The sequence below is a fragment of the Neolamprologus multifasciatus genome, chromosome 1 (genome assembly GCF_963576455.1).
Source record: "Neolamprologus multifasciatus chromosome 1, fNeoMul1.2, whole genome shotgun sequence".
In the NCBI taxonomy this organism is placed as follows: domain Eukaryota; kingdom Metazoa; phylum Chordata; class Actinopteri; order Cichliformes; family Cichlidae; genus Neolamprologus; species Neolamprologus multifasciatus.
In genome coordinates, this window is record NC_140439.1 from 2506217 (window position 1) to 2533532 (window position 27316).

At 39.9% G+C, this 27316-nt stretch overlaps 1 long non-coding RNA gene across 1 annotated transcript; it reads right to left on the reverse strand.

Annotated features, from left to right (window-relative positions):
* Positions 1 to 23966: 23966 nt before the first annotated feature.
* LOC146525121 (uncharacterized) lies at positions 23967 to 26128 on the reverse strand. Its single transcript, XR_014875341.1, has 4 exons — positions 25998 to 26128; positions 25126 to 25155; positions 24701 to 24769; positions 23967 to 24493 (listed from the first exon to the last, which is right to left on the reverse strand). It is a non-coding gene; the product is annotated as an uncharacterized LOC146525121 (long non-coding RNA).
* Between the last annotated feature and the right edge of the window lie 1188 nt (positions 26129 to 27316).

A 27316-nucleotide genomic window follows, 5' to 3' on the forward strand; every position in this document is an offset into this window, starting at 1 on the left:
GGTGAGAATTAACTAAAATGGATGACCAAAAAGCTGAACAAAAATACAGCGGTTTAATTTCAGGGGTGTAAATGACTAATTGAGGAGAACTGAGAGATCTTAAAACGTCTTGGCATATCACATGCATAAGCAAGGAAACGCCCCTGAATATTCACGATTCTCCACCTCATGAATCGGAACAAGCATCCACATGGGAAGCGATTCGCGCCAATGTGATGACTGTAAGCCAAGAAAAATGTCCAGTCCTTCATGGACAAAAAGTCCAGTATTCAATCTCTCTAACAAACCTTCTGACTAATCTGGAAACTCATCAGCTAGTCTGCTAAATGGAAGTGAAACATATAGTAAATAGTGAAATATTGGGTAAGCTTTCTGCAGTTTCCTTTTTAATGTGTGTTTTAACCCAACCACAACATTTCCTCCAACAACATAGGCAGTCAAGTTTCAGTTTGGCAGATTTTTTCCTATTTTCATGGCAAAATGGAGACTGCTCTTCTCAGAACAGAAAATGAACTTTAAAGTGTGATCAGTACATCTATATCAGATAGTTTAAAAAACAAACAAACACACATTTTAAAAAAATATTTAGAATATGTATTAAAGTTTCAAGGTCTCAAGTGTATAAAGCACAACTGTCCACAAAATCAGTTTCTTCCATTCCAACTTCTTTAACACGATGAAGAGCTGTCTGAGGATTCAGGGAGAGTAAATGGTAAATGGTCTGTATTTGTATAGCGCTTTACTAGTCCCTAAGGACCCCAAAGCGCTTTACACATCCAGTCACCCACCCATTCACACACTGGTGATGGCAGCTACATTGTAGCCACAGCTACCCTGGCGAGGCTGCCGGACACTGGCACCACCGGGCCCTCTTGACCCCCAACGGGTCAAGTGTCTTGCCCAAGGACACAACGATCGAGACTGTCGGGGGGCTCGAACCGGCAACCTTCCGATTACAAGGCGAACTCCCAACTTGTGAGAAGGTGACAGCTGTTGCTGGAATCAATCAGAACTGGAAGAAATATAAAATGATCATCAATGGGCCTCAGCCTGGAGCTCCATGCAAGGCCTCTTGGCCAGAGGATGATTATAAGAAAGGGGATGGATCAGCCCCAAACTACATGGGACAAGCATATTAATGATCCAAAGCCAGCTGAGAGCACCGTCACCAGTAAAACCATTGGTACCACACTATGGTACCTATTCAGAACCATGATAACAGGGTTCTTGCTGATCGGAGCTGGCTTGGCCCTGGCTTATCGGAGAATTAAGAAAGCGGAACCGGCTGTTCAAACCCCCCCAAGGCTGCCCGCTGGGATTGAAACGATGGGACGAGGCACGACTTCTCAGAATGAGCTCACTGAGTGAAGCATGGTTAAGACCTTGGAGAAGCTTACGGCTGCCGTGAATACTCAGAATAACACCTCTGAGCGAAAGTTGGATTACATCGTGGAACAGCTCACTGCAGTCGTGAGTTCTCAGAATCGGCTCTCTGAGCACAAGAATGACAAGACCACGGAGCGCAAGTTTGATAACATCAGGGGGAAGCTCGCGGATCCACGATTGGAGAGACCAGTGTCGGAGTGTTAAAGAACAGTTTTGAAATTCTCATGAGCTGCTCGCATAAAAGAAAAATCAACAACATCAACATCATAATGCGGATATTCCCTCGGCGCCAGCTGTCTGCTGAAAGCTGGAGCCGAACAAAAACTCCCTGATAACGACTGTGTATTGACTGTTCTTCCCGCTCTATGCAAGGCCACCTGGGTGGGCTGGTAGACTGGTTACTTAGCCTGGTAGGGCGAAGTAACGGCTGGGCTGTCCTCCCAGGAGCCCAGCATGAGTAGGTCTCTTTTTTTCCTCTTGTACTTTCCCATTGTAGTGTACATTTCAGTGTTTTTTCTGTAATGCAACCGTTCTCTGACTGTATCCCCATGTGAAGTCTGTGTTGTGTGTGTATGGTCGGGGGGCAGGTTTCATTCCACTGCAGGGCAACCTGCCACTGCATGTGGTGAATAAAATTTGAACTTGAACTTGCCATAATAACTGAAATCTTGCAGTGTCTGCTAGACGCCTCAAGAACGCACATGTACAGGCCATCTTAGGCCATCTAAATGATTCAGAGAAGGCTTTGAAGAACGTGCTGTGGTCAGTCAAGTTAACTTTCTGATATCAACTCAACACGGTGGAGGAAGACAACATGAAAGTATGACCCAAAGAACAGTTAAGCACAGAGCTGGAAACTAGAGATGGCACAATAACACTTTTTTATGTCTGATACCGATATCATAAATTTGGATATCTGCCGATACCAATATGAATCCGATATAGTGTTTTTTAATCAATAAAACTGTGTTTTAATATCTTGCTGCATTTTGTATTAATTCATACTCAAGTTTAAAAAACAAAATAAAACACTAAAGCTATTCTGTTATACCTGTATGCAAAAAATACACTGTCCCCAAATATATTTAATAGTTCAGCAACACTGATCAATCTAATAAACTTAAACCTGCACCATCCTTCCTATTCTGTTTTTTTAAAGAGTAGATAGTGGAAATATTAAGCAACCTAACTAATAGGGTTGCAAACTCCCAGCAAAAAAAAAAAAAAGGGAACCACCCTCCGCCTCGCGATGCTTAATCGACGTAATCAACTTTAATTTAACGCAAATGTAAAAAAAAAAATGCACAGAAATCAGTTATTTTTCCACAATAATTAAATAGATTCAACATCTTTCTTCAACAGAATTGCAGACTGCACAGATGGTTCCCAAAGGAAAAAGTACTATAGCTTACTAGGGTATATTAGACTTATATAAGACTTCTATACATTTTACATCAGATTAAAACTTTGGGTGTAAGATTCAGACAATTATTTATTAAAAGCTCGACATTTTAAATGAGAATAAGAAAGAAAAGTATTTCTTTGTGCCCCCTTTTCCCTGTTAATGCCCTATCAGCCCCCCTGGCTAAAATTTTCTCGATCCGCCCCTGGTCTAGGGTGCTGGCAGGAGCTGGTGAAGAAGACACTGTGTGTGCTGTGAAAATGTTCTTCTAATATCTGCTAGAATAATAGCTTCCAGGGTTTAATTTGTGAAATGTAGGCTTGGCCCAATGATGGCTGCCTGATCATTATTCTTCCTCCTACAGGACAAAAACCCAAAAAAAGCATTAACCATAAGCTTTAACTTTTGTATTACTACATGATGTTTGTGATGCCACACATGGCACACAGGGCCTGTGCTGGATGTACTTCACTGCTGATCATCAGTGTACAAACAGGCCCTTTGTTCACCAGCAGGCTTCCTTAGGAGATGTGCATTACTCATGCCTGCAGCTTCTCCACGATGGCCCCATGCTGTCAGCCTGTGGCAAGTAAAAACAGAATCCCCTGCTTATTACTTTTGTGCTGGCAAAAGACATCCAGCCTCTGTCTGTTAATGAATGTTATAGGAGCCTGCTGCAACCCCCACAATACCCAAGTGGCAAGACATGATATTCTGGATGAAGCGGGGGAGGAGGAGAAAATAGTACCAGGTGAAGATGAAAGTGAGTACGAGTTGGACAAAGATGTAGCAGATCACAGGGAGCTGTGAGCATACAACACGAGAGAATTATTGGTCCTGCAGACCTGCTTGCATGTCCGAGGGACTATTTTTTAGGAAAGCATCCAGTTTGCACTACAGTTACATTTGATTTCATTTATATAGCACCAGATCACAAAAACTGTTGCCTGAAGGTGCTTTATGTTGCAGGGTAAACAGGAGCTTCTAAAGAAAAAAAAGAAAAGCATCTGGACTTCTTTAAGTTGCTTGAAGACGTTTCACCTCTCATCCGAGAAGCTTCTTCAGTTCTAAGGTCAAATGGCAGAGAGTCCCAGATTTAAACTCAGTGGGGGTATCCCCCCAAAGAGGGACAAAAGGACCCCCTGATGATCCTCTAATCACCTGAGCCAAGGTGTGAAAGCCGGTGTGGGTCCCAATCAGCCAGGGTTTCGGGTGAGCTCATTGTGAAACCTGGCCCCACCCTATTATGTGATTTCCTGAGGTCAGATGGCCCAGGATGTGAGTGGGCGTTAAGGCGTCTGGGGAGGGAACTCAAAACTGGCTTATAGATGGCAGACAGTAGGTGATACCCCCACTGGGTTTAAATCTAGGAGTCTCTGCCATTTGGCCTTAGAACTGAAGAAGCTTCTCTGCTGAGAGGTGAAATGTCTTCAAGCAACTTAAAGAAGTCCAGACGCTTTTCTTTCCAAGCTCCTTAGACTACGATGACCTGGATGACTGAGAACCTTCACAGACACCCTACAAAATCATTAACCCCTAACATGAGCCCTTATGTTATGTTCAGCAGAAATAAATTACCTTCTCCTCCTCAACATCCGTCAGCTTGTTGAGGGTTAAGTGGCCTAACCAGGCCTTAAGTGGCCTGGTTAGGATTAAGCTCACATGTACATCCATATAAGATATGTTTGGCATCCCCAAATGGAAGTCTTGTGAATTGTAAGGGAAAAAATGTTATGTTGAACATAATTAGAAATGTACAATCATATAGTATTTATTGTATTTTAACATGAGGCTAAAATACAACAATACATTACACAATCTTAACTGGTGACCTGGTAGATGCTGTAAGATAAATATTTACATTACTGCCACTAATAAAATGGGCATTGGCTGCATGGTTGTACACTCCAGTTTGTTTGCTTGCTAAGAAAAATATTCCTTTTTGTGTTGATTGTATATTTATATTCACTTTTTTGTTTTTGCAGGCTGAAAATATAAATAATAAGCAGCTATCAAAATGATTTGCCTATTTTTCTTTTTTACTTCAGATACAACCGCTAAGGTAGAAACAGCCCACACAGGGGGGAAAAAGTTGCTTAAAGATGTTTATTTATAAAAGCTTTTTCAGATACAGATAAATACCCACTCTCTGTCTCTTTCACTTACTATCCTCTTCCCTCCACTTTTCCCTTTTTTTTCTGCTCTTTAAGAGACCAGAGAGTGTAAGGGTGAGGTGAAGAGAAAGTCGAGTCGGAGTTTTCTGAGTAACAAAGGTCTCTTTTAGCCTGGCTACATGGTAATGTACGCTGATCCAGAGCAGATTATATTCTATTCCATTTTATTATTGACTTAAACACTAACAGCACCAAAAGCCCACTGAGTGGAAAGGACACTAGTATATGTACATACAGTTTGTGTAAATGAAGAGTCAAATAACAGCACGCTTTTATGAATAGCTTACAGTTAAAGAACATTGATAACCACCGTTCTGATGCTGGGATTTTTGTTGAGTCAGCTAATGGAAAGCGTGATCATGTTGTACGTCCTTCATAGTACATCCCTCAAGGACAGTCTGGCTTGCTGTCCAGGAAAAGCTTTTAAGCAATTTTAGGAAAGCTTTCTCGCTGAAGTAACTCAAAGCAAAAAAACAGGCCAATTAACTTGAAGTTGGTGTTAAAAGTTGGTCTTCCCTTTGGCCCACTTGGCCGTTATTACAAGGCCTGAAGTGGTAGCAAAGTCCCTCTGCAGAACAACAAACTGACATACGGGCGGTTCAATTAGATAGTAATCATTATGGATGGAGACTGCCCAAATGTGACTCCCCAGACATACAGCAATGATACAAACACTGAAAATTAATACTGACTCAAATCTAGTCTTTAAGAGGTTTTGCCTGATGATAGAAAAATTCCTGTTGGCAGTGCGGCCTGTTCAGTGAAGAAGAATGTGAAAATGTTAGTTTAACAAATAACGATATAGCCATGACGACAGCTAAGTCTTTACAACAGGGAATAAAGGGTACTTATTAAAGGGACCCTCAAGCGCTCTACATCAGTCCACCCCTGAGCACATTCTGCAAGCCACTTGCTCCATCGGAACTCTTACCTGGGACATTGAAACCACGATCCAAACCAGAAGACCCTGATCCGGGTACCGGGCCTCCTGATCGGCGTTACATGCCTGTCACTGTCATCCATTGGGGCCAGTATTGGGGATCATCCTGGTGTGACATGTTGGAGAGAGATGTGAGGGGTCTGACAGGGGGCCACAATTCATCTCTCAAACATAGATAACATTCTGTTCTTCCCTAGGAGGCAAAGTATGTCTCAGCTCTGGTTACCATCCTCAAAATGGGGAAACCGAATGGCTGAACCAGGAGCTTGAGGCTGCTCCTCACCTCCTCAGCTACAGGTCAGTCCCTGATTGAAGCTTCTCTGGGAAATCACCCCCGCACCCCCAAGCAGGCCTGGAACCAGACCAGGCTCTGTTCAGGACAGCACCTCAGAACAAAAGGTACGCAGACTGTATTTGCACCTTGGTACCAGATTACTCGGCAGGACAGAAGGTAGGGCTGGCTGCCCAGGACATTCCGCTCAAGGCTCTCAACCGGAAAACGTCTCCCCGTTATACTGGGCCTTATGAAACTGACTTTGTTCTTAGAGGCTTACATGGATACATGGTGTAACCATCAACATATAGTCCCACCCCTGCTTGAATGGATCCTCAGCAGGGCTGAATATACACGTACCGACAGGTTATTAATAACTAATTGTATCACAGGTCAAATGTGGCCTGCGGGCCGCACATTTGATACCCCTGGTCTAGACAGACCACCATACTCCCCACAACTCCAACTAAGAGGTTTGAACTTAGTTGCTGTGAGATTGCAGTGTGTTACGACTCTGCACTTGGACCTAAACACTGCACTTGGACCTAAGACCAGTCAGACTCATTTTCTTTTTTCTGACTACTGGGGTACAATAAAGCTTGCTGATCACACACTAGAAGTGTGAAAGTTATATTTTTGATTAGCTAATTACAGAAAATATCTTTAAATCCAAATTTAGCATCTTTAAAAAGATCCCTCATTTTAAATATTCAAATAATAGGGGCTTTTTTCTACACATTCACTTAATGAGAATTTAAATAAAAAAACACCAGCGGTGAAATACAAAATGCCTTGCCCCTATTCATCACCTCAAAGCTCATTGGTTCCTACTGATGCGATTGGTATTTTAAATATATTGCTTAATTTTGTCACTTTTCATGTTAGCTCTAATCCTTGTGACAGATTGGTGACCTGTCCTAGATATGCCTGATGCTTGCCCTGTGACAGGTGAAATTGGATCCAGCCATCCGCAACCCAGAACTGGATAAGCAAACGACGGCTGGATGTATAAAAAAAGCTCAACTTTATTAACTCAGCTGACCACTTTAAATAGATGAAAGGAACAGGAGAGACTTTGCATTTCCAGTTGTTGTTAATCCCCATGTCGGTGCTTTGGTGAGTCCTAAGTAAACTGTGGGATTCTGCAGCATACTGAGGCTTACTGGCTCAGTACAAAATCTGCTGATGAAAATACTGAACAGACTTCTGTCTCAGTGGCAAACTGGCATAAGGCTCAATGTCCCGAAGGTGGAAAATGAAATTTGGCAGCAGTCAGGAAAACCATATCAGATTTAATTTAGTAAATAGACTGGTTCTTATATAGCAGTTTTTCTTGAGCACTCCAAGTGCTTTGTAAAACATGCCTAATTCATGCCTTTTATCTAACATCCACAATGCAGCTTAGGGTTCAGCATCTTGGCCACAGAGTTTGGGCAAGATACTAGAAAGGCCAGGGACTGAACCACCAGCCTACCAATAAGTAGATAACTTGCTCTACGTCCTAAAACCATTGCCTGATTTCTGGAAATTGCCTATTTAGTATGTGTAGAATGATACGATTAGTTAGGCAGAATAAAACCAACCTGCGATGAGTTGAATGAAACGGGGAATAAAGTTACAGTATAAGACTTCCTATGAAATGGAACCAGGCCCATTGCTAAAATAAAAATGAAGAGAGCAAAAGACACACATACTGAAATACTGTCCATTTGTCATGAACAGTATTTCAAAAAGTCTCACTGAATTTGACTTAAAGAGCCCTGTGACTTTTAAAGGAATGAGACGGCTCTTTCTGTTGAAAGAGCTGAGTAAGGTCAGGACAAGCTGGCGAGATTATGTCCTTCTAATGGCTTGAGAGAGGCTCTGCGTACACCTGGGAGATGGTAGAAGATGGCCGAGTGGACAACCTTTTATGTTGCTGCACTGATAAAAGCTATTTTAATGACAGGTATATATAATCTATGCAAAACATATATAATTTACTCTATTATTGCACTCAGTCAAGGAATTATAAAGTAATGGGTTAATTATACCCTTTCGTTAAGAGTAACAACATTACATCAAAAAATACAGTAAAATATACCCCCAAACCGTGAGTCTTGTGTTCCAAATTGCGCTTTTTGACTGTGCGGGACAGCAAGTAAATTCTGGGTCCTTTCTCCGGCTTCCATCGAACCACAGAAGTGAAAGTAAGCTATTTACATAGGGTGAATAATATATCGTGGGCCATTTATATGGATACACCGTCATAAAATGGGAATGGTTGGTGATATTAAAGTCCTGTTTGTGGCACATTAGTATATGTGAGGGGGCAAACTCAAGATGGGTGGTGACCATGGTGGCCATTTAGAAGTCGGCCATCTTGAATACAACTTTTGTTTTTTCAATAGGAAGAGGGCCATGTGACACATCAAACCTATTGGTAATGTCACAAGAAAAACAATGGTATGCTTGGTTTCAATGTAACTTTATTCTTTCATGAGTTCTGACCACTTATAAAATGTGTTCAATGTGCTGCCCATTTGTTGGATTGTCAATGCAACCCTCTTCTCCCACTCTTCACACACTGATAGCAACACCACAGGGCCGACTTCTAAATGGCCACCATGGTCACCACCCATCTTGAGGAGTTTGCAACCTCACATATACTAATGTGCCACAAACAGGACTTTAATATCACCAACCATTCCCATGTTATTACGGTGTATCCATATAAATGGTCCACCCTGTATATAATAGCGCATGCAAATGGTAATTTTTGAAGTGATGAGATATTACACTTTACATGTATTGCTTGCGTCTGTGTAATGCGCCATTACTTGAAATGAAACTTTGAATCTGTTGCTGTCTGTTAACTGTCTAGACAACTGCAGTCAAGTTGCAATGAAATGTGTTTGTGGTGCGCTTTTTTATCAGTCAGCATGCATGACTGGTAATCGGAACACTGAGATTTCCCGGTGGCTACGGCCCGAAGTGGCCTTTAGAATAAATAATTACAATCGTGGTCTTTGCAAACTACTTTCCTGCCTTGATGGAAAAGAAAATAGACGCCTAACACATCAAACAGGTAAACAAACTTAAATCCAGTATGTCTTTGAGATTCTATGAATATTGGGCAGATCATTCCCAACAGTCGTGTTTTAAAACTCTTAAAAAACAGCTGTTGCATCCATCTGCGTCTCCCCATTGATCTTCACTGCAGTTCCTCATCATCCCGGAGAGCTCACTGAAAGCTTTCTCCCAGTCTGTAACTGGCCGCTTTGTTTTAGCAGCACCAGAACTTTCTGAAAAAGCTCTGAAGCATGCTTGCTTGTATTTAAAAATGTGCGCGGCAGTAGTGGCTTGTTCTGTCATGCAGATACAGCTTTGCTCACGTTTCTGCTTCATAATCCGCTCAGCTGTTCGCACTGTGGGGAAACACTGGGACAGAACAGCATCATGACTTATATATCATGTTTAACCTGAGTAGCGAAAGACCGCGGGGGTCTGAAAACGATGAAGGGGGGAGTTCGCTGTTCTCGCCGGCTCGAGTGACCATTGAACCCCCCCGGCTAGCTATCGAGCTGGTGGGTAACAGACGTCTCCGAAAACGTCAAAGCACTTTTGCAAATATGCGATGTCTTGATAAACCAAGCAGATATTTTAGGTTTACACAGCTATATTCTCACCTGAAAATATGTTAAAAGTTTATTTTGTGACCCAGAAAGATTAATAACATTAATATTAAAACTTAGTAGCGGCCACAATTGTTGGAGACTGGAATTGGCTGATCCGCGCTATGAATTCTGGGATATGGTGGGCCACGAAGGACACACCGACCCATGACTGTTAGGTTAATTGGTCTCTCTAAATCAGGGGTAGGCAACTCCAGGCCTCGAGTGCTGGTGTCCTGCAGGTTGTAGATCCCACCCTGGGTTAACACACCTGAATCAAATGATTAGTTCATTACCAGACCTCTGGAGAACTTCAAGAAATGCTGAGGAGTCATTCAGCCCTTTAAATCAGCTGTGATGAATCATGGACACATCTAAAACCTCCAGGACACCGGCACTCGAGGCCTGGAGTTGCCTACCCCTGCTTTAAATTATCCTTAGGTGTGAGTGTGTGCGTGCATGGTTGTTTCTCCTGTCTGTCTCTATGTTGCCTTACGTTTGACTGTCCAGGGTGTACACAGCCTCTCACCTGTTGAAAGCTGGAGATAGGCACCAGCCCCCCACCCCCACCCCAAGGAGATAAGGGGTATAGGAAGTGATGTAGATATTGCTTTGTTGTGCACAAAGTTAACCTCCTTACCAACATATCAAACTACCTTTTAACATCAATCTGTGAAATGTTATACAATGTTTTTGTTTTTAAGGAATTCAGTCTTAATGTAAGTAAATCACTCGACTTAGTCTTTTCACTAAATTGTCTCCCTACAGACACAGAGCACTGAGAAGAAAAGGGATGTCGTTATCTGCTGCCTCATTAGCTACCTCGGGGAAAGACAAGAAGATCTTTTTTATGACTGCCAGGTATGTCATATTGATAACTTATTAACTCAAGGGATCCTAATGTTCTTCTCTCCTGTCCTCTCCTATCCCCTGTTCTCCCTTTCTCTAACCATCTTCTGTCCACTCCCCTCTTTAGATAAACTGAAATGTATTGAAAAAGCATCTTAAATAAAATAAAACATGTGTATGCTTTTTCTTTCTTTTTAACACGTAGGAATGTGAGGATTACACAGACAATATGATGAAGGTTATCGTGATCCACAACATCATGGCTGAGGAGGATCCGTCAGATGTGTCCATTGTGATTGAGGGAAACAAAGTGATGGAGGGATGTGGAAGCCGAACAAAGGCATGTGTACTGCTGATGGGACTGATATATGCCCTCAACCTCGAATATCCGAAGGAGCTGAAGAACACTTTTGACACTTTTCAAAAACTTTTTTTGGAACTTGACGGGGCGAAACTACTGAAAAGGAGAGAAACTCCTCTTTTGCTTCTCTGTTCCATTTGCTTCCTCATCTGTTCCAGCTGATCATATAAAGACTGATTTTCAGATTTGATGTCTTCCAGATCTGCTTTGATTACACTGATCTCAAAAAAAGGGATGTGTTATTGTCCAACATTATCGAAACAACTTTTAAAGTTGTTAGTTTAGAAATTATAAAACAGGTTCATTACTTGAAATCTTGCTTGAAGCTGTTGTGTTGCACTTTATTCTGTTTTTATGGAATAAAAACATTGAGATGATGAACCATCTGTCTTTTTGGGGGGTACATTTGACCTTTTATGAATATGTAATGTTTATCAACTAATAATAGTTAAATTGTATTAGTAATTATCAGGTATTACCAACTAGCAAACAAGAGATGATTTTACCTAATTTCAGTAGCTGTAGCTGTTGAATAGATACATAAATATGGGGTAAATTTGACCCAATTTAATTAAGTATTTCATAGCTTTTTATTGAAGCTATTTTATACACAATATGTTGAATTAAATCTACCTCAAAAAAGTCAATGCAAAGTTACCTCAGATTTATTAGGTAAATTCTGTAGATTACTTCTTACAGTGTGTCAGTATTTTTACTTGTATTTTTGTTTTGTTTTTTTGGAAAAATTGTGTGTTCACAAATATTTACCACTTATTTTCTTGGCTGTTAAAATAACAATTTAGGCAAAGATGAGTCAGAACATTTACATTCAAGTAACTGCATATGCTGTCACACGTTTTCCACGAGTTAATTCCTTAATTAATGTTACTTTGACAAATCCACAAGAGAAATAAAGTTAATAATTTGTGTTCATCTCTCAAAGAAAACGTTGCTTACTTTCTTGTTCCATTATTATTTTGTCTTTAATATTTATGAGCATGTTTACCAAAAGAAGGGATTTCTTTCATCTATTTTTCATCTCAAACTTTGCTTTTAGAGTTTGTCTTTGTTTCAGAGACTTGTTGATGAGAGAAACCAGAGCAGTCTGCAGCTGCTCTGGTTTTCATCATCCAACCAGTGTAGGAAGGCTTTAATCTTATATTTCTCATTCCTGCCCCTGTGGATCTATCTTCTCTACAGCGAGGAAGAAGTAACTAAGTCTGAGTTAACTGAAGGTGCAGTTAGACGGATAGAAACCGTGCAGCTCCTAACTCAGCCAGGAGCTGGGGCCTTGTAAGAAACGTACTATTTTGTTTTCCATCCAGGTTTTCTCTAACGCTGAAAAGATACGAGAGGTGCTGGTGAGGCCCGGCAGGGGTGTTGGCATGACTTTTATCCCAGGTTAGAAATGTTGTTTTGTTTTCACAAACCAGGTTTTATGAACTGCAGTTTTTCTTTGGTTGTTTCATGCAGTGGGAGACAGCACAGGGAATGATAAGAAAAAGTTGTTGAAATTTCAGCTGCAGTTACCTGACTTGGTTTAGAGGAAAGACTTTAGACGAAGATTCCCTTGATGAAAATATGCCTTTGTTTTGCTCTCTTTCTGAAAGTTTACACAATGTGGGGGGCATATTCATGAAGCAGACGATGTTAGCACGATTCTTTGCAGACTCCCAAATGCAAAAATAAATAAATACATTTAAAGAAAAATGTAAAAACAAAAAATGTGTGCAAAATGATCCAGTTTGTTAAAATCAAAGTGTACAAGCATGTGGAAATGAAAAATGAAGTAAAGAAATCAAGTAAAACTCTCATGGTTATCTTTACTTCAGTCAAACTCAAAATGATTTATCAAAGCAAAAGATAATGGAAGGAGTTTGGTGTATAGGCTAGTGCACCTTTACAATGACAAGCCATATAAAGAAATTTGCAAATTGAGACTGAACCAGTTTGCAAGCTTATTTGTGGGACTAGTAGCTGAAGATTATGGTTACCTCTTTAATGAATTTCTTTTCTGGACACAATGTTATGCTTTGCGACTTCTCAGAGACAATATTTATAGATTGAAGTGAAAGAGCTGATATTCAGGGTTTACACACTTCAACCATCCAATTCCCGTCTCTTTAAGAAAAATTTCAAACTTCAGATCACATCAAAGTACATTAATGCATGTTCTAATCTGCTACTGTTCTGTGACTATTAGGAGGTGTTCACAGAGAAAAACAGCTGCAGAAATAAAGGATTCAATCCCGGCTAGTAAACCATCAGCCCGTATTTAAGACCGAGGCACAAGATACACTGTATTGCCAAAAGCATTTGCTTGTCTGCCTTGACGCGTTTGAACTTGAGTGACATTCAATTCTTAATTCACATGGTTTAATATGATGTCGGCCCACTCTTCCCAATGATAACAGCTTCAACTCTTCTGGGAAGGCTTTCCATAAAGTTTATGTCTGTGTTTATGGAAATGTTTTACCATTCTTACAGAAGCACATTTGTGAGGTCAGACACTGATGTTGGATGTGGAGGCCTGGCTCACAGTCTCTGCTCTAATTCATCCCAAAGGTGATCTGGTCAGGTTGAGGTCAGGACTCTGTGCAGTAGTGATGTGCGATACCACTGATTTCCTTTCCGATCCGATACCAAGTAATATTCAGGGTGGTATCGACGATACTGATCCGATACCGATACTTTGTACAAAAACTTATGTAATTTATTGTATCTCAAATTATAGCATCATAATGATTACAGGACATCAGATTACTTGTTCTTATCACTTAATAATGCAGAGTTCATCATATAGAAATTAAAAACCTGAAGTTGTGCTATTTGAACACGTTGCCTGCCTGCAGCACTAAAAGACAACGTGAGAGACGTCTGTCTCGCCCTGGCAGCACCTGCCCCTCTCCTCCTCTTCAGTTCGCCTCAACATACGCTCATCATATTCTGTGTTATTTACTCTGAGGTGTTTGACAGGGTTAGTGATGTTGCCACAACCATACTTGCCAACCCTCCCGATTTTTCTGGGAGAATCCCGAATTTCAGTGCTCCTCCCGAAAATCTCCCGGAGCCACTATTCTCCCGAATTTCTCCCGACTGTCCACCCGGACAACAAAATTGAAAAAACCATATCGCAGAATTCATAGCGCGGCCCAGCCAATTCCAGGTTCCAACAATGGTGGCAGCGACTTTAATATTACTCTTATTTCTCTTTCTGGGTCGCAAAAAAACTTTTAACATGTTTTCAGGTGAGAATGTAGCTGTGTAAACTTCAAATATCTGAGCCGACCGACACATCGTCTTCAAACCCCCGCGGTCTTTCGCTACTCGGGTTAAACATGATGTATAAGTCACTTTGATAACTTAAAAATGTTATTGTTTGGCTTTTTCAGTGTTTTATTTGTTCGTGAGTAAATCGGTTTGGCTGAGATTAAAGTTATTAGATTAGAGTAAATTAAATTTAACTTTATTAATCCCTCGGGAGGGTGCTTCCGGGGTTTTCACACAGCTGAATAAACAAAACAGAAAACAAATTAAACAGAAGTGTGAGACGGTCGAGAGTTTACGCCAGCGCCCGGTTATATTTTAGATAACAAGGAGCAGACGGCAGTTTCACTCCACTGAGGGAGCTCGTGACGTACTACCCGGCTTTCTTTAGACCGCGAAGGCCGGGTCCTCAGGTGGAAGCAGCCTCTGAATTTGGACATCCCCGCTGTTTCCGGGCCGGCCAATAATAACGGTGACATTTAATATATTTTATCCGATAAATAACCCCGTAAAATGTATTTAACAACAGCCCTTTTGAATGTCTCCCTAGTATGGCCACAACACCTCACTCTTGGAGCACTTTTTTTTGCCACATGTATCGCAAACCATGACTCAGCTGTTTGCGGAGGTAAAATACGTCCGCACAATTACGCTCAGCCATTGTTGTGAGTGCGCGCGCCAAGGGGCTGCGAGACATTGATACAGCCGTATTTCGCACATGACTATGAAAGGCGGAAGAGGAAGTAGTTCCTTTGAATGTAGACAATCCGAATGTTATAGTTTCTTTCCACTGTGTTCCTGTTAATGATAAACTACAAATTAACCCTAAATTACTAAAATATCGATATTTTAATGTGAGAATCGATTCTAGAACATAAATGACTGGTATCGGAGGAATCGATATTTCAGGATCGATCCGCACATCACTACTGTGCAGGCCAGTCAAGTTCTCCCACACCAAACTCACTCATCCATGTCTTTATGGACCTTGCTTTGTGCACTGGTGCACAGTTATGTTGGAACAGGCAGCACCCATCCCCAAACTCTTCCCATACAGATTGGAGCATGTCATGTTATGCTGAAGCATTAAGAGTTCCTTTCACTAAGGGGCCAGTTGTGTGTTGTTACACACTTGTGGTCTTGGAAGTGATTGGAACAGCTCCCTGCTTTTCCATGTGCGTATCTGTAAAGCTCAAGGCAGGGACAGCAGCAGCATGACCCATACAGAATGCACAGAGCAAAGTTGGCATCAATGATTAAGTCAGTTACAGCATGAGATGAGTGGGTTGCAAAGCTGCTTGAAGATGTGCAAGAATGCATAAAGGATGCATAGAAGGTTGCCACCAGCTGATCTGCCAGTATCTGTGCTGAGCCTGACCTCAAGGTCTGCCTGAACAAACGCTCGTTTAATTGATCTGGTGAAGGTCACTGCTTCACACAGAGCTGACATTTTCACGCTGTCACTGAAAGATTAAAAAACGTTTCAGTCATTGATTCTGTTGGTAAAAACTTACGTCCTCACTCTTCTTTTCAGTCATGCCAACATTAAATCTTTCATGTGCTCTTTGTAAAACAAGGCCAGTCCTCAGTAACAAACAGCTCAGATTTCTAAGCATAAAAATGTCCACATGCTGAAAGGCTTCATAGAATATTGGATTTTAATAGTAAACAATCAGTGTTTGTAGGGACATATTGCCTCAGTATTAAGCTCCAAATACATCTAATGAATTTGATTGCCTGTAATACCAACTTCATCTGCTCCTTGCTATCAGCGCCTTCCTTCTAGCGCACTGTTTTAATTATCTCTGCTGTACTTCAAACAACAAACTGCTTGATCCAAACCTTCAGTCAAAGCAGATAATTTCCTCCTGCGGAGTAAGTGCGCTCTCCAGGAGAAGATGATACTGCAATACAGACTTTTAATCTACTTCCTTTATCCTGACAGCGGTTAGCACTTTATAAAAGCTTGATGGATTAAGATTTTGTGTGCAGAGTAAATACTGTTAATTAGGCTTGGGTAATGGTGGTTGAATTGTCTCTTATTGACACTTTGGCATAAAGCACAAAACTTTTTTTCTTTCTTTCTTTTTTTTGGAAGAAGTTTAGCCTGTTAACAGGTAACTTTGGAGCTCTGCGTGAGTTATTTTCTCATCCCAACATTAAATGTCTCTCAAGGATTCTTACCCCACTTTTTGTTCCTCTCTGGCTCTCTTTCACGGTGTACAGTTTTCCAGGTTTTCTCTTTATTATTATTGGCTCTTTACCGTACAATATAAAGCAGCTTGAGATGATTTTGATTTGGCGCTATCGAAACAAAACTGAATTGACTGTATTCAGACTGTATTTCGGTCCCAAGAACTCTTCGATCTGTATTCAACTCAAAAGTGTAACAAACGTCCTGTGATTGAGAGCTAGTGCTTGTCTGCATCTGACTGTCACAGCACTGATGTGTCTTCGAATGCTCCTCCTCTTCTCCCTCCTTGCTGTGATGAGAAACCTCTCTGTTTGCTCAGGAACTATCAGAGGGTCTCATCACCGGCTCCGATCTGATGCCAAGAGCTGCCAGAAGAGGAGATTAATGGAGTAACGTCCTCTTTCACTGTGATAAAAAAAAAACACACATCTTGCCCCCAGGCTCGTCTCAGAGCCCGTATCCAAATGGATCAGTCGCAGTTTTGGGGAGATTAGATTAAATTTGGTGGTAATGTGATGCTGAGCTGTAAAGAGAGATAAAGTACCATCTGCTCCTCTATCCCATTTCTTGTTCTCTCGTCACAATCCAACAAAATCTTTTTTACTCACATTCCCAGGCACTGCCTGTTTTTCCTCATACATGGTTATTCCATCTATATTTCATAACTCATAATTAAACATGTCCTTCTCTTTCCACTCAGCACTTCTGACTCTATAACTTATCTAAAGTACGCATAACTGTCTTGTCCGTCTGAGTTTTAGTATTTCAGGATGCAGGGCCAGAGCAGTAGGCAGAATTTAACTATAGCTGCCAGTGATCTGCAGAATGCTGGTGGGTGGTGTAGGCACCAGTCTCATGCTGTACTCTTACTGCTTGTTTTTCTCTTATGAATTCATTTAGCATTTCTGCCCATAGTGAAAAAGCAGCATGCTGAGGTAAGTTAAAAGGTTCATCTTCCAAGCAGTCGTCATTCCTGAATGACGAATTAGGAAGGCAGTCTTGTAACTACTCATTGGTCTGTTCACCTTTGATGCAGAAAATCATAGATGTGAAGAAAAGACACCCACCTAGCACCAGATGTCCGTGCATGTTTTTTTTCCTCGGCTAAATCTTGCTTGTCTCATTTGCATATTCAATTCAGTTTTATTTATGCAGCACTAAATCACAACAACAGTCGCCTCAAGGCGCTTTATATTGTAAGGTAGACCCTACAATAATACATACAGAGAAAAGCCCAACAATCATATGACCCCCTATGAGCAGCACTTTGGTGACAGTGGGAAGGAAAAACTCCCTTTTAACAGGATGAAACCTCCGGCAGAACCAGGCTCAGGGAGGGGCGGGGCCATAATGTGTAATTAATTTATATTACATGTCGATGGATATGTCGACATGTAATATAAATTCAGTTTAATTAAATTAAGGCCCCCAAACAGAGTCTGCAGCAATTTCCACACAGACAGGAATTCACACTCACATTCATTTAACCTAACGCCCTGCATGTCTTCAGACAGTGAAAGCCAGACAGCTGAGAGATTATGCAGAGATAATATCTAGTAATATCCACCATCTCATTTAAGAAAGTGGGACAAAAAAAGAAAATAAATAAATGTGTAAGTAGCTTTACTTTTTTTCTCCAAAGATTATGTTTATTAAAGGTGCCTCTTAACATTAACCTTCACTCACTGAGCTACGTTCTGGAAGGTCTAGTATTGCTTAGTTACTGTTAGTTAAAGGCCGGGACGACTTGCGCTGGAAGCTGGTCACAAAAAAAAGGTTTTTGTGCTCTGACTTCAGAGCATGTTGATCCTTTTTCTGAGCAAGAATCCTGACATTCCTTCACTGTCCAAATGTGTTTAACTTTTTTTTTGGCAGCAATAAACATGACAGTTTACTTATTTTAATTTAAGACATGTTTTATTTTAATTAAGTTTAAAACTTTTTTATTTAGTGTAAAATTATGTTTTGTTTTAATTTACTTTCAAATTCTTCAGTTGCTGAATGGGCTGCATAGTTTTCATAAATTGCATAGTTCAGAATAGCTATAATTGTACCAGATGGTTGATTCAGTTAAGTTGGACTAGACTGTAATACAAACTGTTCAGTTTGTCAACAATAAAACTGAAATGAGAGAAAGACTGAGTGTGAGACTTTGATATTAGATGAAATGAATATTGATAAAATTTACCTTTATGTACAGAATCTGAATATCGCAAAATATTTTTTAAAAATTGCAATAATATCGTATCGTGCGTTAAGTATTGTGATAATATTGTATCGTGGGATGTATGGTGATTCCCACCTCTAGTGTCCTCACTGTGATAAATGACTATTTGCTAATATTTCCTCAGGAGTTGGCTGGAAAAAGGTTTAAATGAATGAATCCTGTTGTTGTTTCTATGTTCAGTTCTTTCAGGGTGTATTCCTCTAAATGCCAGGCTGCTGTGTATTTTAATGTGTGTATGGGCTTTGGAAAGTTCACTGAGGTCATGCCTTGTCAAAATTAACCATTGCTGATCGCTGCTTTTACACAAAGGCTGTTTGGTTTGGCTCAAATGAACTTTAGGCTTGTGCGAAAGTTGCCAATCAACTTTTAGTGTGCACTAAACAAGTAGCCTGACAGTAGCTGGAAAGGTGAGCCTTGGTTCACCTCTAATTGGATCTCATGCTGTTTCTTTGTGGTCTGAAAGCAAATACATGTGAGGCTGAATGCACACTTGGAACTTGATGGTCTCTAAAAATGAAAGAGTTAGAAACTATGTATGGCAGTGATGTAATACACCGTGTAACACAGTTGCATCAAGTTTCAAGGTTTTACACAAGGTTAAAATTAAAAGACTGAGTACTGTGTTCCAAATATATAAGCAGTATGTGTAGTCTGCACCACTCTGAGTGATAGTGATATAGTGAAATATAGTTGAAGCATTACTGCATTAGTTCTCATTTCTGCATAGTTCTTATTTCCTTACATCCTTTTAAAGGCCTGCTTTGACGGTTAAAACTTATTTTAAGTTAGAATTAAGTTTTGGGTTAAAGGTTTATATATTTGTGACAGTAAACTCAGAGGTAAGAGGCTTTAAAAAACCATTAATACAAATGAAGGTCTTCTCAACGATGTGTTAATAACAGTCTCTGATTGGTTGGTGAACTATCAGAGGTCACTGTAAAACACGCATTGCCCAATCCTTAATTTGTGATCAAATGGATAAAAATGACAGCACAAATGGGCCACCAGTGCACTCGTTGAAATGTAGCACTGTCCTTTTTGTCCCCAGCTTGGTGTGCACACTTAATATTCTTGCAGCACCTGGCGAGGTTACCGCTGAGTTTTGTCCTATCATCACCTGTTTTAGACTTTCTAAAACTCTTACTTGCTGCTCCCTGCAACCTGACTTTGTCTCAACCTGCTGTCCAATAATTATGCAAATTTAGTCTGTTTCAGCGGCTGTGCATACTTTCCTGCTGTCGCCTTTCTTCTTAGCCTCTCTTGCAGCTGTTTTCTGTCCTCAGCTATCTGACTGTTCAATGTGGCGGCCGTGCAACAGTATCCAGATGGACCTCTGATGCCAACACAGCATACAGAAGCTCACAGAAAAGGTCACATTGACACTAAGCCAAGAGCAAATAAAGAACCCTTTTTAGCTCCTACACTCCACTGACATTCACACAGTAATAGCTTCTGTAAGCTATTGTAATCGACCCCTCCAACTTTGTTATTAATTATTGTTATAAATGATTACTTTAGCACACATGCTTGTCACGATCCTGGGTCTTATGACCCAGCGGTTTCAGTTTCTTGTGTTTTGTCATTTTGTATTATGGTTTGAGTCCACCTTGTTAGTTTAAAGTTTAGTCCCAGTCCCTAGGTTGTTATGTTTAGCTTTTGGTTGTTAGATCCTGCCCGTGCCCTTGCTCCTGTGTCTCCCTCTGTGTATCTGTGTTCATATAGTTCTGAGTTCCTGTGTCTTGTTTCCCCCCCTGTGCTCTCCCCGTGCTCTCTCTCCTCCTCCTCTCTGCGTATCTGTGTTCTTCCTGTGTTACATTTAAGGTCTGCGTCTTGGGTCAGCATTTTCAGTTGTGTCCTCCCTGTCTTGTTATGCGTAATTGTCCTCAGCTGTGCTCCCTGTGTGTTACCACGTCCCTCTTTTACCTTTGTATATTTATGTCGGAATCTCCCTCTGTTCCGTGTCGTCCCTCATGGTTGTGTGCATTTCCTTGTGTCTTCCCTGTGCCTCAGCTTTAGTTTCTCCCAGTGTAGTTTTGTGTTGCTCCTTGTGTTTCTGTTAAATAAAGCCGTGCCTTTTGAGTTTATCCCCGTGCATTGTGAGTCCTACATTTTGGGTCCAATCTCCTGCCTGCACACAGCGATTCTTGACAGTGCCTTGTTTTTGGTAAGACAAAGAACTTTCTTCTCAGATATTCGTGAGTGTTACTGTGAGGTTTTTACCTTCCAATATAAAGCACCTTGAGGCAACTGTTGTCATGTTTTGGCCCTATATGAGTAAAACTGAATTAATTGAACTGAATGATACCCAGTGGCCCAAAACACACTGCTAATCCACTAAACCAGACCTGGATAGAAAAGTACCTTATGGTTCATAGACTGGCTCCCCACAACCCAGACTTCAAGCAAAGCAGTGTGGAATCATCTTGACAACGAATGGATCAAAATGCTTTTCAAACTCATTAAAAATGTGCCAAATCAGTTTTAGTATAAACAGTTTTCCCATTTATGTTTGAATCATTTCCAAACCTATTTTCCATTTTCCTAGAAAAATCTAAACAAATGAGAGATGTTTCAAGACATTTGCACTTTACTGTTTAAATCACTGTGTCAATCAATTCTTATAATACATCACATTAGAGAGAATAACATTCACCTATAAGAGCAATGTATCTGCATTTTATGAGACTTGGAACCCATTCTCAGTTCTCAGCAAGTAACGTAATATGGGTCAAGTGACCAGTTTGATATCAATCTTTTGTGATACACCGTCATATTTACATTATTTGTACAGTACGAATGATTTGCTTTGGTACCTGGTCAAACTTAAGCTCTCCTCTGTCTGCCTGTCTGCGCTTCTCCAACAGCAAACTCGCAGGCAGCAGCTTCTCCCCCCTCGCTCACATGCGTAAGTGCTATGCTCAGTTGCCTAGTGCCTGAGCTCGGATCATACCAAAATTAGGGGGAATTTACGACTGTGCGCTATGTGCTTTGAAAAATGTGTGTAGTTTTTGTTTTATACAGTTGTCAGTCAGGCATCTAACTATGAAACAAATTACACTCCAAAAGACCCTGGGCTTCTGAAAAAATGACCCGGGCTTAAGCCCAGTAAGCCACCCCCACCCCCAGCTCCGCCGATGGTTGACTCCAAATCTCCTGAACACTATGTCGATTAGCGATGGGATTTCCGTTTCGACTCACAACCGGCTCTTTCGGCTCGGTCACTAAAAAGAGACGACTCTTTCAGCTCCGAACCGACTCTTCAGGTTGTTTTGTTGCTTTAATTAATTTATTATTAACAACAATATAAAATTATGCACAAAAGGAATTACTAATGTAAAAAAAAAAAACATGGTTTTATTTATATATGTTTATATAGAAATATATACGGTGGTCCCTAGAGACAAAGCACGTACAAACTCCAAAACACATTTCTAGCATTAACTTAACTTCCAAAACAGAGCTACTAGATCACTTAAATTACACAATTCAAATCAAATCAAATCAAAATTTATTTATATAGCACATATTAAAACAACAGTGTTGACCATAGTGCTTCACAGTCAGTAAAAGCATGAGACAATTAAAACAAACAATAAAAGAGTATTTTGTTGTCCATTCCTTGTTAAACACTCGGCACTCACTGTCAACTTTTCTTTTCTTTGGCCCACTCATTGTTGCAGAAAGGTTCAGAGCAGTAGCAGAGTAACAACAGAGGGTAGCCTGGGCTGGTACAGTTTTCACAGCGCAAATGCGTACTTAATTAGAGTAACTTCACATTTCGTGTGACTTCATGGTTTGAGACACGGATGAGACACATCAATCTTTGGCGAGCCGGAATAAAACGCCCAACGGGCTGGAGGTGGCCCATGGGCTGTAGTTTGCCCACCCCTGGTCTAAAGACATGTAATTAGTGGGGTTAGGTTAATCGGTTATTCCAAATTGGTTGTACGTGTGAATGTCAGTACGAATGGTTGTCGGTGTCTCCCTGTAAGCCCTCTGTTAGCCTCTCTGCCCTATGGCAACTGGGAAAGGCTCCAGCCCTCCTGACTCTGAATTGGATCAACAGAAGGAAACTGATGGATGACTGGTAGTATTACTGTATTACTGTTACTATTACAAATACTATCTCTGTTTTTGCCTAAATCTGACTGTGCACAGTTCCCCTGCTCGATTGGGAAAAGAGTGTAGAAACAGTTGAGAAACATGAAACTGTGAGAAACAGAGTAACAAAACATGGAATGACACGTTGGTTGTTCTCTTTCCTGTTATATAAGATCTTAGTTAATATTATCCACTGCCAACTGCTGCGCTTTTATTTTTGTAACACTTTCCTGACTGCTCAAGTGTTATATAATCATCAAACTGCCAGATACACTATTTTTGTTTCAGTATTCGTGAGTATGACGATGAGAATATGAAGACAAATTCTACATGCAGTCGACTAGTAGTGCTAATATGTATCAGTAACTAATTTAAACCTAATATTAATGTACTTGAATAATATCTTATTATAATGTTTACTTGTTTCTATCATTTTAGTATTTATTATTATTATTTCATGTAATATTATTGATATAAATCTACTACTGCTGTTATTTAAATACTGTGGCACTGTGAAAACATGTAAATGAAATATATGGCTATGGGTTTTTTGTAGTAGTGTCAACTATCTTATTTTTCAAATCATCACATCATGTGAGAGGACTTGTGAAGTGGTTTTTTTTTTTTTACCCAAATCTGGTCTTTAAGTCTGCCGTCATTAGCTGTTTCTGGGTCCCGAAGTCAAATAAATTAATAATAAAATGATCAGTGTTGCTGCGTAACCAGGTCTAACTATTACGTTTAACATCCAGGCATCCTTGAAAACAGAATTTATTAAATTTAGTGGAGTTAGAAGTTAGCAGGAAGTTAGCTCACTATAGTGAGCTAACTTCCTAAATAAAAAAAAGTATATTTTTAAATATATTTTTAAATATATTTCAAAATATACAAAAAATGGCCAAAAAATATATGTGCTAAAATACATTTTAAAATATATTTATATATTTTGAAATGTATTTTAGCACATATATTTTTTGGCCATTTTTTGTATATTTTGAAATATATTTTAAAATATATTTGGCCAAAATATATTTATATATTTTGAAATGTATTTTAGCACATATATTTTTTGGCCATTTTTTGTATATTTTGAAATATATTTAAAAATATATTCATAATATATTTTGAAATGTGTTTTAACGCTTATATTTTTATGGCCATTTTTCTATATTTTGAAATATATTTAAAAATATATTTCAAAATACAATTTAAACTTATTTAAAATCATCCAAAAATATATAAATTTAACCATTAACCCGGAATATTAATTTTACAATTTTATTCTCATTACATACTTAAACATTCTAAAAGAAACACACACACACACACACACATATATATATATATATATATTGGAACCCCCGACTTACGAAATTAATTTGTTCCTGAGGGTCTTTCGTAAGTCGAAGCACCCATCGCGCCTGTTGAGTGAGGTGATGCTGAACGATAGGCTATAGGCTAATTGCTAAGTAGAACAACAATATGTCGTTCAAGTGAAGCGAAGAGCAATTACAAAAGCCAAGGGGTTGTCACATGATTCGGAAGGCATTGTGGGCATTGTAGGCTTAGGTAATCAGAGCCAGCGGATTTTGTAACACGGGCATTTTTTTTCCTTATCAAGGGCAGTTCTTCACTCTGCGCCGATGTCCGTTTTGCTCTGTCCTCCTATAAAAAGCATGAACATTTGAGTATCTGACTAGTTTTAGATTTCCAAAAATCTGATATTTGTACAACTAAACATTTGAACTACAATGATATGCTATTGAGAGATACTTTTATGGGTACATATTGGTAAAGAAACTGGTGACAGAGAAGTAGGCTTTTTAGAATACTATTAGCTAACCATTTTAACTGACATTCAAAGCTGTTTACCTTTTAAATTGCTGTGGATCAAAACCTCCAGTGGGAAGGCGGCCATTAGAAGAACACGCACCACTGAACCTAAAAACAACAAAAACAAACAAACAAACAAAAAACAGAACAATATATAAGAGTCCGGTAGGGTAATAAATCTCTTCTGAAGCAATATAGTTCATTTTGGGTGAAAAACAAAACATTCCTCTAAAATATACATACTGACATCAGCAATCAACATCATGATTGTAATTATTTCCCTCCTGGTCCATCTACTGCTCTGTGCATGTGTCAAGCACTACGACTGTATCTATGCATATAAATTCACCATATATATCCTGCAAAAATGTCTTGTTATGGTCAAAAAAGCCCAACAAAAAAGGCATTCAAAATAAATAAATAATAATAAAAATAACATGATGTAATTAAAATGCACAACTTACATTAAGGACATCTGTATTTGTATCCACAAGCTAAAAGTAAAACAGTAAATGTGTTAGTAATAGTCCAGGTATTTGTGAAAAACAAAAAAACAAAAACGAGGCAGTAACTGTGACTCTTCTAGTCAGATGCTAAATGCAGAGATTTAAATTTACAGTACAGTACTGCATGTACAGGTAGCTGTGTTGTGAACTGTAACTGAATATCAGAGAATCTCAGAGAAATTAAATGTATTTATTTTTTGAGTTTATCAATCATGAAACAGTCTGTTTTGTAGGCCTGTTACGATAACAACCTTTTGTTGGTCTGTATATTGCCCCATAAACAATTGCGACAAGTTATGTCATCGTCATTTTAAGACCATTTTATGCCAGTGAATGTATAATCATAATATAACACCATAATAATGCAAGATCTACACACTTTCAATTGACAAACCAACATCTAATTCTTAAAGTATTTAGATCATGGAAATTAGGTATCAAAATATTAGATACCTTAAAAACTTGTATAAACAGCAAATTTCTTAACAAATAGAAAACAATGTTATTATTTTGTTATTATTATATTTTATTTTTGTAATTTTTTATGTAAATATAATGGCAGATATATTGCATCATCAACAATTATTGAGGTCATGTACATATATTGTGCGTTTGGTTGATATATCGACTATTGTGACAGGCCTACTGTTTTGGTATCATAACAAGCTTGCCAAACATGTATGACCACTAAGCAATGTCTAAACAGTAGTACTGGTCTGAATGACAACAAACATAGCTAGTGTTTGGGAAAATCTGTTATTATTTCAATAATTATGCTTAGCATTTGTGACACAGACACTGCATAAAAAACTACAACAACAAATACTTACTTTAGGAGGATGGGAGAGGGCAGCATGAGGTTGAGACTGTTCCCTGCTCAGATGCAGTGTAGGACAATCAGGGCTGTCACAACAATGGGGTGGGGCCAAGTGGCTGCAACCCTAGTTACAATGTACAAGTATATATACAGTGGGGCAAAAAAGTATTTAGTCAGCCACCGATTGTGCAAGTTCCCCCACTTAAAATGATGACAGAGGTCAGTAATTTGCACCAGAGGTACACTTCAACTGTGAGAGACAGAATGTGAAAAAAAAATCCATGAATTCACATGGTAGGATTTGTAAAGAATTTATTCGTAAATCAGGGTGGAAAATAAGTATTTGGTCAATAACAAAAATACAACTCAATACTTTGTAACATAACCTTTGTTGGCAATAACAGAGGTCAAACGTTTACTATAGGTCTTTACCAGGTTTGCACACACAGTAGCTGGTATTTTGGCCCATTCCTCCATGCAGATCTTCTCAAGAGCAGTGATGTTTTGGGGCTGTCGCCGAGCAACACGGACTTTCAACTCCCGCCACAGATTTTCTATGGGGTTGAGGTCTGGAGACTGGCTAGGCCACTCCAGGACTTTCAAATGCTTCTTACGGAGCCACTCCTTTGTTGCCCGGGCGGTGTGTTTTGGATCATTGTCATGTTGGAAGACCCAGCCTCGTTTCATCTTCAAAGTTCTCACTGATGGAAGGAGGTTTTGGCTCAAAATCTCACCATACTTGGCCCCATTCATTCTGTCCTTAACACGGATCAGTCGTCCTGTCCCCTTGGCAGAAAAACAGCCCCATAGCATGATGTTTCCACCCCCATGCTTCACAGTAGGTATGGTGTTCTTGGGATGCAACTCAGTATGCTTCTTCCTCCAAACACGACGAGTTGAGTTTATACCAAAAAGTTCTACTTTGGTTTCATCTGACCACATGACATTCTCCCAATCCTCTGCTGTATCATCCATGTGCTCTCTGGCAAACTTCAGACGGGCCTGGACATGCACTGGCTTCAGCAGCGGAACACGTCTGGCACTGCGGGATTTGATTCCCTGCCGTTGTAGTGTGTTACTGATGGTGACCTTTGTTACTTTGGTCCCAGCTCTCTGCAGGTCATTCACCAGGTCCCCCCGTGTGGTTCTGGGATCTTTGCTCACCGTTCTCATGATCATTTTGACCCCACGGGATGAGATCTTGCGTGGAGCCCCAGATCGAGGGAGATTATCAGTGGTCTTGTATGTCTTCCATTTTCTGATGATTGCTCCCACAGTTGATTTTTTCACACCAAGCTGCTTGCCTATTGTAGATTCACTCTTCCCAGTCTG